This window comes from Ambystoma mexicanum, chromosome 6q (assembly GCF_040938575.1).
Source record: "Ambystoma mexicanum isolate Mex_15411 chromosome 6q, UKY_AmexF1_1, whole genome shotgun sequence".
Lineage (NCBI taxonomy): Eukaryota > Metazoa > Chordata > Amphibia > Caudata > Ambystomatidae > Ambystoma > Ambystoma mexicanum.
Genome location: NC_090937.1, coordinates 1,632,659,788 through 1,632,673,058, shown reverse-complemented (window position 1 = coordinate 1,632,673,058; position 13,271 = coordinate 1,632,659,788). Strand labels below are relative to the sequence as shown.

The 13,271-nt window shown below is 51.1% G+C and overlaps 1 non-coding gene across 1 annotated transcript; it reads right to left on the bottom strand.

Annotated features, from left to right (window-relative positions):
- Positions 1-903: 903 nt before the first annotated feature.
- Positions 904-975, bottom strand: TRNAM-CAU (transfer RNA methionine (anticodon CAU)). The gene has a single exon. It is a non-coding gene; the product is annotated as a tRNA-Met (tRNA).
- Positions 976-13,271: the final 12,296 nt, after the last annotated feature.

Here is a 13,271-nt window from a genome sequence, read left to right as displayed (position 1 = left end):
AAAACAAGCCTTCTCGAGCTGGCAGATATGGGAAGGAAGGAAGGAAGGGCCAGTTTGGAAACTCAACTCAATTACCATAAATCCCCTGCTAAGGGTTATGGGAGGGAGGAATGAAGGAACTTTGCTTCAGGGAAAGGGCTGCTGCTGCTTCAGCATGTGAGGAGCGCAGCCACACGTTTCACCTTCCTCAGTATGTTGGTTTACAGGATGAGAGAGATCCTGAAACCTCACTCTAATAGGCTGAGGTGCTGTGCTCGGTGGCCTGCTGGGACCTTTGCCCGTCAGGGCAAGGCGAATAGGCCTTTGTCAGGCCTTCGTCAGGGCTTTGTCGGGGAGGGGCCAGGAGCCCTGCTCGCTTCAATCCCCTCACCGATAGACAGTTGCAGAAACTAGGATGCAAGAACCTTTCCTGGATGGGGTTTTGATTTTCGCGAAAAGTGTGTCAGCTTTGCTTTCAGCATGAGTCTGATTTCCAAAAAATGCATTTCGAACAATTTAAAGATTTGATCTGCGAATCGAGCCCGGGTCAACTGCTTGGAAGGCAGCTATGCTCACCACTATACCACCAACGCCTGCCTGTCTGGGCTATGTGATGGAGCGCCCCTTAGAAATAAGAATAAGTCATTGGCTGGGAATGAAAAAAGCTTGCGTTTGACGCAGAAGCAGTTCGCATCATGAGGTCTTGCCGGTCAGCCCAACATTTCCCCGGGACCCCTTAAAAAAGGAGCTTGGTTTTAAGTTTGGTTTGATTGAACAGTACATTTTGTTGGCTGGGCTGGGACCCTCTCCTATTTAGCGCAAGAGTGGAACGAGGCAGCAAGTTCAAGGAATGACATTGCATCCAGGCACTTACAGCTCTTTGTGCCCTAATGCCATGACACAAAAACACAATTTGAAAAAACTTAGCAGAGGATGGTTTCGATCCATCGACCTCTGGGTTATGGGCCCAGCACGCTTCCGCTGCGCCACTCTGCTGGTTGGAGAACAAGAGCTTTTCTGGGCTTTTACAGCCTACAAACCGACAACCCTAGACCCAGTTTCGAGTGAAGCGGGCAGTAGGCCTTACAAAGCCAAACAACCTGCAACCACGCACTCCCATCCCATGGCCTTTTGCAGACAGGCCTCATTTTTCTAGCTCACACCCTAACTGCCAACACCCCTTCCCCTTCTCTCTCTGTCTCTCTCTCTCTCTGTCTCTCTCTCTCATTCTCTCTCTCTCGCAAATAGATACTTTACTTCCCAGGTGCAACAAAACAAGCCTTCTCGAGCTGGCAGATATGGGAAGGAAGGAAGGAAGGGCCAGTTTGGAAACTCAACTCAATTACCATAAATCCCCTGCTAAGGGTTATGGGAGGGAGGAATGAAGGAACTTTGCTTCAGGGAAAGGGCTGCTGCTGCTTCAGCATGTGAGGAGCGCAGCCACACGTTTCACCTTCCTCAGTATGTTGGTTTACAGGATGAGAGAGATCCTGAAACCTCACTCTAATAGGCTGAGGTGCTGTGCTCGGTGGCCTGCTGGGACCTTTGCCCGTCAGGGCAAGGCGAATAGGCCTTTGTCAGGCCTTCGTCAGGGCTTTGTCGGGGAGGGGCCAGGAGCCCTGCTCGCTTCAATCCCCTCACCGATAGACAGTTGCAGAAACTAGGATGCAAGAACCTTTCCTGGATGGGGTTTTGATTTTCGCGAAAAGTGTGTCAGCTTTGCTTTCAGCATGAGTCTGATTTCCAAAAAATGCATTTTGAACAATTTAAAGATTTGATCTGCGTTGGCCGGGAATAAAACCCGGGTCACTGCTTGGAAGGCAGCTATGCTCACCACTATACCACCAACGCCTGCCTGTCTGGGCTATGTGATGGAGCGCCCCTTAGAAATAAGAATAAGTCATTGGCTGGGAATGAAAAAGCTTGCGTTTGACGCAGAAGCAGTTTGCATCATGAGGTCTTGCCGGTCAGCCCAACATTTCCCCGGGACCCCTTAAAAAAGGAGCTTGGTTTTAAGTTTGGTTTGATTGAACAGTACATTTTGTTGGCTGGGCTGGGACCCTCTCCTATTTAGCGCAAGAGTGGAACTGTTGTACATGAATAAAGGGACACTACCCCTTTAAGAGCGGCAACAGAGAAGGAGCGGGAGAGAAAGGGAAAAGGAGGGGGCCGGGGAAGGAAACGGCAGTTGGTGTCAGGGAGTGAATAAAGATGGTTCACTGCAGCATTGGCTCCGTGTCATTCTTGAGGCTTGGGTATGCATGAATGAACGGAGCACAACACTGGCGACGAAGCCGATGCGAACCCGTGGGTGCCGGCAGCAGTGAGTGGAGGGCCCGTGTGCCCAGCAGCTTGAAGGGCCCGTGAGCCCAGCAGTGATTGGAGGGCCCGTGTGCCCAGCAGCGTCCGGGGAGGGCCCGTGTGCCCAGCAGCTTGAAGGGCCCGTGAGCCCAGCAGTGTGAGGAGGGCCTGTGAGCCCAGCAGTGAGTGGAGGGCCCGTGTGCCCAGCAGCTTGAAGGGCCCGTGAGCCCAGCAGTGATTGGAGGGCCCGTGTGCCCAGCAGCGTCCAGGGAGGGCCCGTGTGCCCAGCAGCTTGAAGGGCCCGTGAGCCCAGCAGTGTGAGGAGGGCCTGCGAGCCCAGCAGCGTTCAGGGAGGGCCCGTGTGCCCAGCAGTTAAGGAGGGCTCGTGAGCCCAGCAGACCAGGTAGGCCCGTGTGCCCTACAGCGTATCAGGACCGGAGAGCCCAGCAGAGTGGAGCCCAGCAGCGGTGGCCTGCCAGCAGCAGACCAGCCGACCAGAAGATCGGGGAGGACCGTGCGCCCAAGACTGGAGAGCCCGGTGGCGAGGAACCCGACAGCGGAGGACTGCCAGCTAACCAGCCGACCGGAAGATCGAGAGGCCCGTGCGCCCCAACTGCAGAGCCCAGCAGCGAAGAGCCCAGCAGCGGAGGCCCACCGGCAGCTGGCCCAGCCGACCAGGTGATCGAGGGGCCCGTGCGCCCGAGACTGAAGTGCCCAGCCGACCGGAAGATCGAGAGGCCCGTGCGCCCCAACTGCAGAGCCCAGCAGCGAAGAGCCCAGCAGCGGAAGCCCGCCGACAGCGGCCAGCCGACCAGGACCGCAGCGCCCAGCAGAAGACGTCCCGCGCACCTCGGCAAGAAGAGGACCGCGAACGCCAACAACGAGCGGAGCCTGCGGACCAGAAGAGGCCCACACGTCACGGAAGAGGAGACCCGCAGGCTCGCGGCATCCACCCTCAAGTAAGGAGTCGGAAAAGGGTAGCGAAAAGGGAACCCCGAGTCTCCCACCCACGTGACACATCAGGGAACCAGTGAAATCGCCCGAAGGTGACACCTGCAAAAAGGAACCCCGAGTCTCCCACCCACGTGACACATCTGTAGAGACACCCGAAGGTGACACTTGAAAGGGGAAACCCCGTGTCTCCCACCCACGTGACACACCAGCAGACACACCCAAAGGTAACATTTGCAAAGGGGAAACCCGAGTCTCCCACCTACGTGACACATTGGTAAAAACACCAAAAAAAAAAAAAAAGAAAATTCTGCAAGAACCCGAAGGTGACATTGCCAGAACGCCACTCTGCACACAAACAGCAGAGGGTGAACAACGTGCCCCAGTGGGCGAATATACACAGCAGCAGTTCAAGAGAACCACGGTGCAAAAGCCTATCAGAGCACCCAGAGCATCCGCGACGCAGCACTCCACGCTACACACCAAGATACCGCCATGTCATCTGCAGACGCGGCAGACCCTAATGCACCACCACCACCACCGGGAGCTCCCTCCTCTCATGCAAGCCTAATGAGGAGACCTGCCCCGTTCACGCTAAACCCACACCATGACCAGGGGCAGAGATGGGAAGAATGGATGGAGGAATTTGACGACTTCGTGGGTGCCATTGGCACACAAGAACCTCCCAACATACTGAGCATATTTGCAAATGTCGCAGGGAGAGAAATCAAAAATATTATACGCACGATCCCTCCACAAGACCGCACCACATATGCAAGACTCCTGCAAGCCATTAACGAAAAACTAGTCATCTCACCGAACCGGGACTATGAAAGGTACACTTTCAACCAATGTGGCCAGCTACCTCACGAATCAATAGGGGAGTTCGTAATACGTCTTCAGAGGAAAATATCAAAATGTGACTTTGCTAACTTTAATGACGAAGAAGCCATTAGATTACGCATCATAGAAGGGTGTGTATCCTCGATGTTCCGGAAGCACCTCCTCAAGAAACCCCTATCCCTAAAAGAGGTACTAGACCTAGCCAGGGTATACGAAAGAGTGGACATTCAAGCAGCAGCCATTGAGAACCCCAAAAAGGGAGAAACCATAGCCGCAATTCATCCCTACGCCCGCCAGCCAAACACCCAACCAAGGACCAACCAGAGGTACCCGACACAACGAGCACAGGGTGACCGCCAATGCTATCGCTGCGGATTCGAATATCCACACAGAGGACCGTGCCCCGCCATTGGGCAACGATGCATGAGATGCGGAATGGAGAACCACTTCCAAGTGATGTGCAAAGAACTACTACCAGAAGGAGGATCAGCACGCCCACGATCTACCCCTCGCACGATGGACGCACATAAAGAACAGCATCACCATGTGGACAGGAACGCACCTCTCGCGCCATCATATCAACGCCCAAACACAGTGAGAGCCTTGGAAGGACTTCAGATTGAACCAGACAGGAAAGACCACGAATTATACGATGCCTATCAGGATGACTTCATGCGGGAACTGGAACGCGAAGACACCCGCAGAGCGGAAGCACCAGACAACCGGGAACGTGACAGGGAGCCATACCCTTACCCCCCACCACACCATCCACCAAGTGGAAACGAACAGCCTCAATACCTGCAGGACGGCTACGACCGAGAGTATGTATGCCTTCTCAGCGTGGAGGAGGAGGACACCGCGGCTCCCAGAGTAACAATTCAGATGGGAAGAACCCAAAACAGATTTATTGTTGATACAGGAGCGACGGTCAACGTCATGAATGAAGACATCTATCGTGAAATAGCCTCAACATACCCCATCCAAGAGTCTAGGACACACATCTTCCAATGGGGAGCAACCCAACCCATGACCTCAAAAGGGAAATTTCAATGCGACCTACGACACAGAGGCATCACAGTAACCGCCACGATACATGTGATAAGAAGCCCAGCTATTGGCCGCTGCCTTCTCAGTTACAGGACAGCTAACGCACTTGCCCTGATTGACCTACACTATGACCAGTCAGAGGTCATTGAAGGACTACCACTACCATGCGAATCCGTCAGGGCAATCATAGACAGACCATTGGCAAAAAGAGAACTCAAGAACACCTTCCCCAAACTATTCGAAGGGGTAGGGATGCTAAAAGGGCCATGCATCAAACTACACATAGACAAAAACGTCAGGCCAGTTCCACAACACCCACGGAAAGTGGGTTTCCACCTCCAAGAACAGGTATCAAAAGAAATCCAACTTCTTCTTCTCAACGACATCTCAATACCTGGAAGGGATCAAGAGCAACATGACAAAGCCCTAACACCAACCTGTGGGAACACCAAAATGAAAATGCCACCCCGCATAGAACGAGGGGGAATAAGACTGCAAGAGGACGATTATACTATTGTCCACAAACCAGGAGGAGACGCAGACCCAGCGGACTATCCATCCAGACACCCCCTACTGGACAAAGTTGACACCCGGGCACATGAGGTCACTAAAAAAATCTTGCACCTGTCGTCAAATGACAGGCCACCAGCTGAACTCATGGTGAGAGATCAACCCAGAACACGCATTCCCAGATGGAAGGACCACACACCTGAAGAAGACCTAACCGTCAGAGAACGAGACACCGAGAGGAAGAGGAAGGCCAAGCAATGGGCTGACACAAAAAGGAGAGCGAAAGAACAACGACTAGAGATCGAGCAAACAGTCCTGGTGCGACAAACACAACGCAAGAAAACGGACACTCGATACAGCCCAGAGCCACGAACAATCACAGCCATCAAGAGGCCCATGATCACAGAAACCGGAGAACTAGGAGACATTACCCACAACTCCTCATTCCTCAGGGAGTTATGTCTGGAGGAACATGAAACACAAGAAACACCCGACGAGAACACCAGCGAGGAAGAAGAAACAGAACCCCCAGTGGAATTGACCGGCGAAAGCCGAGAATCACCAGGGAGACCCCTAGGACAATAAAGAAGCCAGTGAGGCTCATCGAACAGATGTAACTGGACTCTCATGTTAAGTACGGGGGAGGTGTTGTACATGAATAAAGGGACACTACCCCTTTAAGAGCGGCAACAGAGAAGGAGCGGGAGAGAAAGGGAAAAGGAGGGGGCCGGGGAAGGAAACGGCAGTTGGTGTCAGGGAGTGAATAAAGATGGTTCACTGCAGCATTGGCTCTGTGTCATTCTTGAGGCTTGGGTATGCATGAATGAACGGAGCACAACAGGAACGAGGCAGCAAGTTCAAGGAATGACATTGCATCCAGGCACTTACAGCTCTTTGTGCCCTAATGCCATGACACAAAAACATAATTTGAAAAAACTTAGCAGAGGATGGTTTCGATCCATCGACCTGAAGCGTGCGCCACTCTGCTGGCTGGAGAACGAGAGCTTTTCGGGGCTTTTACAGCCTACAAAACGACAACCCTAGACCCAGTTTCGAGTGAAGCGGGCAGTAGGCCTTACAAAGCCAAACAACCTGCAACCACGCACTCCCATCCCATGGCCTTTTGCAGACAGGCCTCATTTCTCTAGCTCACACCCTAACTGCCAACACCCCTTCCCCTTCTCTCTCTGTCTCTATCTCTCTCTGTCTCTCTCTCTCATTCTCTCTCTCTCGCAAATAGATACTTTACTTCCCAGGTGCAACAAAACAAGCCTTCTCGAGCTGGCAGATATGGGAAGGAAGGAAGGAAGGAAGGGCCAGTTTGGAAACTCAACTCAATTACCATAAATCCCCTGCTAAGGGTTATGGGAGGGAGGAATGAAGGAACTTTGCTTCAGGGAAAGGGCTGCTGCTGCTTCAGCATGTGAGGAGCGCAGCCACACGTTTCACCTTCCTCAGTATGTTGGTTTACAGGATGAGAGAGATCCTGAAACCTCACTCTAATAGGCTGAAGTGATGTGCTCGGTGGCCTGCTGGGACCTTTGCCCGTCAGGGCAAGGCGAATAGGCCTTCGTCAGGGCTTTGTCGGGGAGGGGCCAGGAGCCCTGCTCGCTTCAATCCCCTCACCGATAGACAGTTGCGGAAACTAGGATGCAAGAACCTTTCCTGGATGGGGTTTTGATTTTCGCGAAAAGTGTGTCAGCTTTGCTTTCAGCATGAGTCTGATTTCCCAAAAATGCATTTTGAACAATTTAAAGATTTGATCTGTGTTAACTGCTTGGAAGGCAGCTATGCTCACCACTATACCACCAACTCCTGCCTGTCTGGGCTATGTGATGGAGCGCCCCTTAGAAATAAGAATAAGTCATTGGCTGGGAATGAAAAAAGCTTGCATTTGACGCAGAAGCAGTTCGCATCATGAGGTCTTGCCGGTCAGCCCAACATTTCCCCGGGACCCCTTAAAAAAAGAGCTTGGTTTTAAGTTTGGTTTGATTGAACAGTACATTTTGTTGGCTGGGCTGGGACCCTCTCCTATTTAGCGCAAGAGTGGAACGAGGCAGCAAGTTCAAGGAATGACATTGCATCCAGGCACTTACAGCTCTTTGTGCCCTAATGCCATGACACAAAAACATAATTTGAAAAAACTTAGCAGAGGATGGTTTCAATCCATCGATCTCTGGGTTATGGGCCCAGCACGCTTCCGCTGCGCCACTCTGCTGGTTGGAGAACAAGAGCTTTTCTGGGCTTTTACAGCCTACAAACCGACAACCCTAGACCCAGTTTCGAGTGAAGCGGCAGTAGGCCTTACAAAGCCAAACAAACTGCAACCACGCACTCCCATCCCATGGCCTTTTGCAGACAGGCCTCATTTCTCTAGCTCACACCCTAACTGCCAACACCCCTTCCCCTTCTCTCTCTGTCTCTCTCTCTCTGTCTCTCTCTCTCATTCTCTCTCTCTCGCAAATAGATACTTTACTTCCCAGGTGCAACAAAACAAGCCTTCTCGAGCTGGCAGATATGGGAAGGAAGGAAGGAAGGGCCAGTTTGGAAACTCAACTCAATTACCATAAATCCCCTGCTAAGGGTTATGGGAGGGAGGAATGAAGGAACTTTGCTTCAGGGAAAGGGCTGCTGCTGCTTCAGCATGTGAGGAGCGCAGCCACACGTTTCACCTTCCTCAGTATGTTGGTTTACAGGATGAGAGAGATCCTGAAACCTCACTCTAATAGGCTGAGGTGCTGTGCTCGGTGGCCTGCTGGGACCTTTGCCCGTCAGGGCAAGGCGAATAGGCCTTTGTCAGGGCTTTGTCGGGGAGGGGCCAGGAGCCCTGCTCGCTTCAATCCCCTCACCGATAGACAGTTGCAGAAACTAGGATGCAAGAACCTTTCCTGGATGGGGTTTTGATTTTCACGAAAAGTGTGTCAGCTTTGCTTTCAGCATGAGTCTGATTTCCAAAAAATGCATTTTGAACAATTTAAAGATTTGATCTGCGTTGGCCGGCCGCGACAACTGCTTGGAAGGCAGCTATGCTCACCACTATACCACCAACGCCTGCCTGTCTGGGCTATGTGATGGAGCGCCCCTTAGAAATAAGAATAAGTCATTGGCTGGGAATGAAAAAAGCTTGCGTTTGACGCAGAAGCAGTTCGCATCATGAGGTCTTGCCGGTCAGCCCAACATTTCCCCGGGACCCCTTAAAAAAGGAGCTTGGTTTTAAGTTTGGTTTGATTGAACAGTACATTTTGTTGGCTGGGCTGGGACCCTCTCCTATTTAGCGCAAGAGTGGAACGAGGCAGCAAGTTCAAGGAATGTCATTGCATCCAGGCACTTACAGCTCTTTGTGCCCTAATGCCATGACACAAAAACATAATTTGAAAAAACTTAGCAGAGGATGGTTTGGATCCATCGACCTCTGGGTTATGGGCCCAGCACGCTTCCGCTGCGCCACTCTGCTGGTTGGAGAACAAGAGCTTTTCTGGGCTTTTACAGCCTACAAACCGACAACCCTAGACCCAGTTTCGAGTGAAGCAGGCAGTAGGCCTTACAAAGCCAAACAACCTGCAACCACGCACTCCCATCCCATGGCCTTTTGCAGACAGGCCTCATTTCTCTAGCTCACACCCTAACTGCCAACACCCCTTCCCCTTCTCTCTCTGTCTCTCTCTCTCTGTCTCTCTCTCTCGCAAATAGATACTTTACTTCCCAGGTGCAACAAAACAAGCCTTCTCGAGCTGGCAGATATGGGAAGGAAGGAAGGAAGGGCCAGTTTGGAAACTCAACTCAATTACCATAAATCCCCTGCTAAGGGTTATGGGAGGGAGGAATGAAGGAACTTTGCTTCAGGGAAAGGGCTGCTGCTGCTTCAGCATGTGAGGAGCGCAGCCACACGTTTCACCTTCCTCAGTATGTTGGTTTACAGGATGAGAGAGATCCTGAAACCTCACTCTAATAGGCTGAGGTGCTGTGCTCGGTGGCCTGCTGGGACCTTTGCCCGTCAGGGCAAGGCGAATAGGCCTTTGTCAGGCCTTCGTCAGGGCTTTGTCGGGGAGGGGCCAGGAGCCCTGCTCACTTCAATCCCCTCACCGATAGACAGTTGCAGAAACTAGGATGCAAGAACCTTTCCTGGATGGGGTTTTGATTTTCGCGAAAAGTGTGTCAGCTTTGCTTTCAGCATGAGTCTGATTTCCAAAAAATGCATTTCGAACAATTTAAAGATTTGATCTGCGAATCGAGCCCGGGTCAACTGCTTGGAAGGCAGCTATGCTCACCACTATACCACCAACGCCTGCCTGTCTGGGCTATGTGATGGAGCGCCCCTTAGAAATAAGAATAAGTCATTGGCTGGGAATGAAAAAAGCTTGCGTTTGACGCAGAAGCAGTTCGCATCATGAGGTCTTGCCGGTCAGCCCAACATTTCCCCGGGACCCCTTAAAAAAGGAGCTTGGTTTTAAGTTTGGTTTGATTGAACAGTACATTTTGTTGGCTGGGCTGGGACCCTCTCCTATTTAGCGCAAGAGTGGAACGAGGCAGCAAGTTCAAGGAATGACATTGCATCCAGGCACTTACAGCTCTTTGTGCCCTAATGCCATGACACAAAAACACAATTTGAAAAAACTTAGCAGAGGATGGTTTCCATCCATCGACCTCTGGGTTATGGGCCCAGCACGCTTCCGCTGCGCCACTCTGCTGGTTGGAGAACAAGAGCTTTTCTGGGCTTTTACAGCCTACAAACCGACAACCCTAGACCCAGTTTCGAGTGAAGCGGGCAGTAGGCCTTACAAAGCCAAACAACCTGCAACCACGCACTCCCATCCCATGGCCTTTTGCAGACAGGCCTCATTTCTCTAGCTCACACCCTAACTGCCAACACCCCTTCCCCTTCTCTCTCTGTCTCTCTCTCTCTCTGTCTCTCTCTCTCATTCTCTCTCTCTCGCTGTTAGGGAGAATTCTCTGTTTAGGCTGAATTTCCCTACCTAGTGAGTCCCCCAGCAGCTTTGCTGGATTTCTGGGGTTTCTTTTTTTCTCCTGCCAAGAGTGAGACTCTTTTACCCTCACTCTTGGACATGTTGAAGTGTGTTTTCTTGGTTAAACCTTGTGTTGAATGGGCTATGGGGTCTTTTACTCCATAGGGCCTCATGTATTTTTGTGATGTGGGTTACACAGCACCCTCTGTGCCGTGACCCAGGGGTGTCCTAGGGACTCCCCAACATAGACTCCATACCCTGGGACTGACTACTGTCTCCCAGGGCATGTAAAGTCACCAAAGACTTTACTAGTCTTAAATCCTGAACAGAACCAGTACAAACCATCATATTGTGGACGTACTGGCTGGGGCAATTCGATTGCCCCAGGGTCTGTTAGTCGAGGGGGCACGTCTCCGTCCCCCCTGATCGAGTTTTGGCTGGTGGCAGTGGAAACTACTTTTTATATTCGACCGCGAATATTTCCCTATGGGATTTCCCATTGTTTTAGGCTAACACATTTAATTATTTATTTACGGTAGCCTTAAACATACCGCCGGTTTATATATTTATTATTATAACTCCGGTTGGGACTTTTTGCCAAAACTTGATTCTAAAATGGCGTTGGCGTTCGCCTCTGTAACTCTGACCCAAAGTGGAGCCCTTTGTTCCACTTTTGGCGGGCTTCTCCACAGAAGCCCTCCAAAGTGGTGCCACTCTGTCTGGGGTACTTAGGAGGGGTGGAGGGGGATTTAGGCACCCTGGACTGAGTTACCTTGGTAACTCAAGTCGCACTCCGTCCTGATTGGCCCAAGTGGTGAGCCGGCCGGCTCACCACTTAGCATGTTTGAGTGACAGCTAGGCTGGGTGAATGGGGGTTTGCTGCATAAAAGCAGGGCTTTGGGGACTGGAACTTCAGAAGTCGCCACAGGACCAAGAATCCGACGAGGGAAGAGCTGAGCCGACCTGCTTCGACGACACCACCCGGTGGAGCCCTGCTGAACCGTCTCACCACTTTTCCCGACGACCGAGGAGAACTCTTAACGGAGTGGCTCCTTCCCTTGACTGGTGGGGACAACCAGTTTTCGCCTTCTTTTTGCTTCTCGAGGTATCTCGTGGCCGCCTTGCCAGTGCCAAGCACCCCGGCAACCGGAACCCCACCACTTTTTACCCCAACCACGAAAGTCGGTACAACCCTTTAACCGGAGGACTCCGCGGCTGGTTTCTTCCCGGGCAGTGCAACGACCTTCTTCTTCTGCTCTTCAGCGAGAACTTCTTCTCCCCTGACCGACGTCGAGCCTTGCTGCCACTGCCTGGAACAACTGCCACCGCTGGAGGATCCTTTCCACTTAAGGTACCGTGTTCCGCCTGGCTTCCCTTGCCACCGACTGTACGGGGTAGATTTAGCCCCCGGCTTTCGAACCTGGGAGTGCCTGGGACACCCTGGCTAAACTTTTTAAGCCACTCTAAACTCTTTCTAACTCTTTGCAAGACTCTGAATCCCTCCTAACAGTGTGATCTTGGGCACCTTTTCGCTCCGGCTACTCTAAGAGTGGGCCCTGCCTAGTGACTTTTGCTCACCTGTGACTTTGTGCTTCTTTGAGCCTATTGCAAGTGTTCTGGACCTTAGAGTGGTGTGTTTAACCCATTTCTGTCTCTTTTTTATCCCTTTCTTGAACCTACTAGAGTGTCATCTAACGTTAAGCGCTCACCTCTGTTTTAATTATGTGGTGTTAACTTAGAGTTGTCTAGATAGGAGTAAGGGTTGGAACTGCTTTCAATATAACTGTGTTTGAAGTGTTTTTACTATCTTTTGCTAGAGTGATTTCAACTTATGTGTGTTTTATAAATAAATAACTATATACTTTTGAAACCAAGCTCTGGTCAGTGTTTGCTTGTGCTATTGTATTTGAGTACCTATTGTGTATACTTTACATACTGCCTAACTCTTCTTGAGGGAAGTCTGACTGCTCAGCCACAGCTACCAGGTAAATCTGGGTGGTGCAGACTGCTACCAAGTGGGTTTACTGCTATACCTGTAGTCTTAAATCTTTTGCAGTGTTCCCCAAGGGAACTGCACAGGTTTCTGCCTAACACTGGTGTACAGCGGTGGGATTTGTATTGAGTATACATTTTATTGTGCTTTAGATACCTTAGTGCAACTAACCACAAAGCTTAGCACTGTAAAAGTAATCCTATAACATGTCAGTTATAGAAAGCTATAGTCAAGAGTCCCTTGCAGCCAAAACTGCTGATTGTTTAAGAGTGCTCTGTAAACATAAGGATCTCCTGACTAAGGGCAAGAAAATGGAGCTGATTGAAAGATTGTTAGCTAACCAAAGTCTGGGTGATGGTTCAGAGGAACCTACCACTCCAGTAACTGTAGATGACAGTATTGAAATTAACATGGAGCAAAATGTTGATGATTCTGAGGAAGAGTCAGAAGAGGAGGGTGAGGCTGTTGTGACTGTCCCCCCTAGGCCTCTGCCTGCTCTACCTGCTGTACCTACTGGACCTTTACCAGGTCCCCCATTTAGTCCTCAATACTTTGAACTGGAGAAAATGAAACTAGAATTGGAGTATAAGAAACTTAATGCTTGTCTTGATATTGGCAAAATCTTCCTCGGGGCCAGCCCTTTGAGAGCAAAAATACCCAATTCAGCCCAAAATACAGGTTCT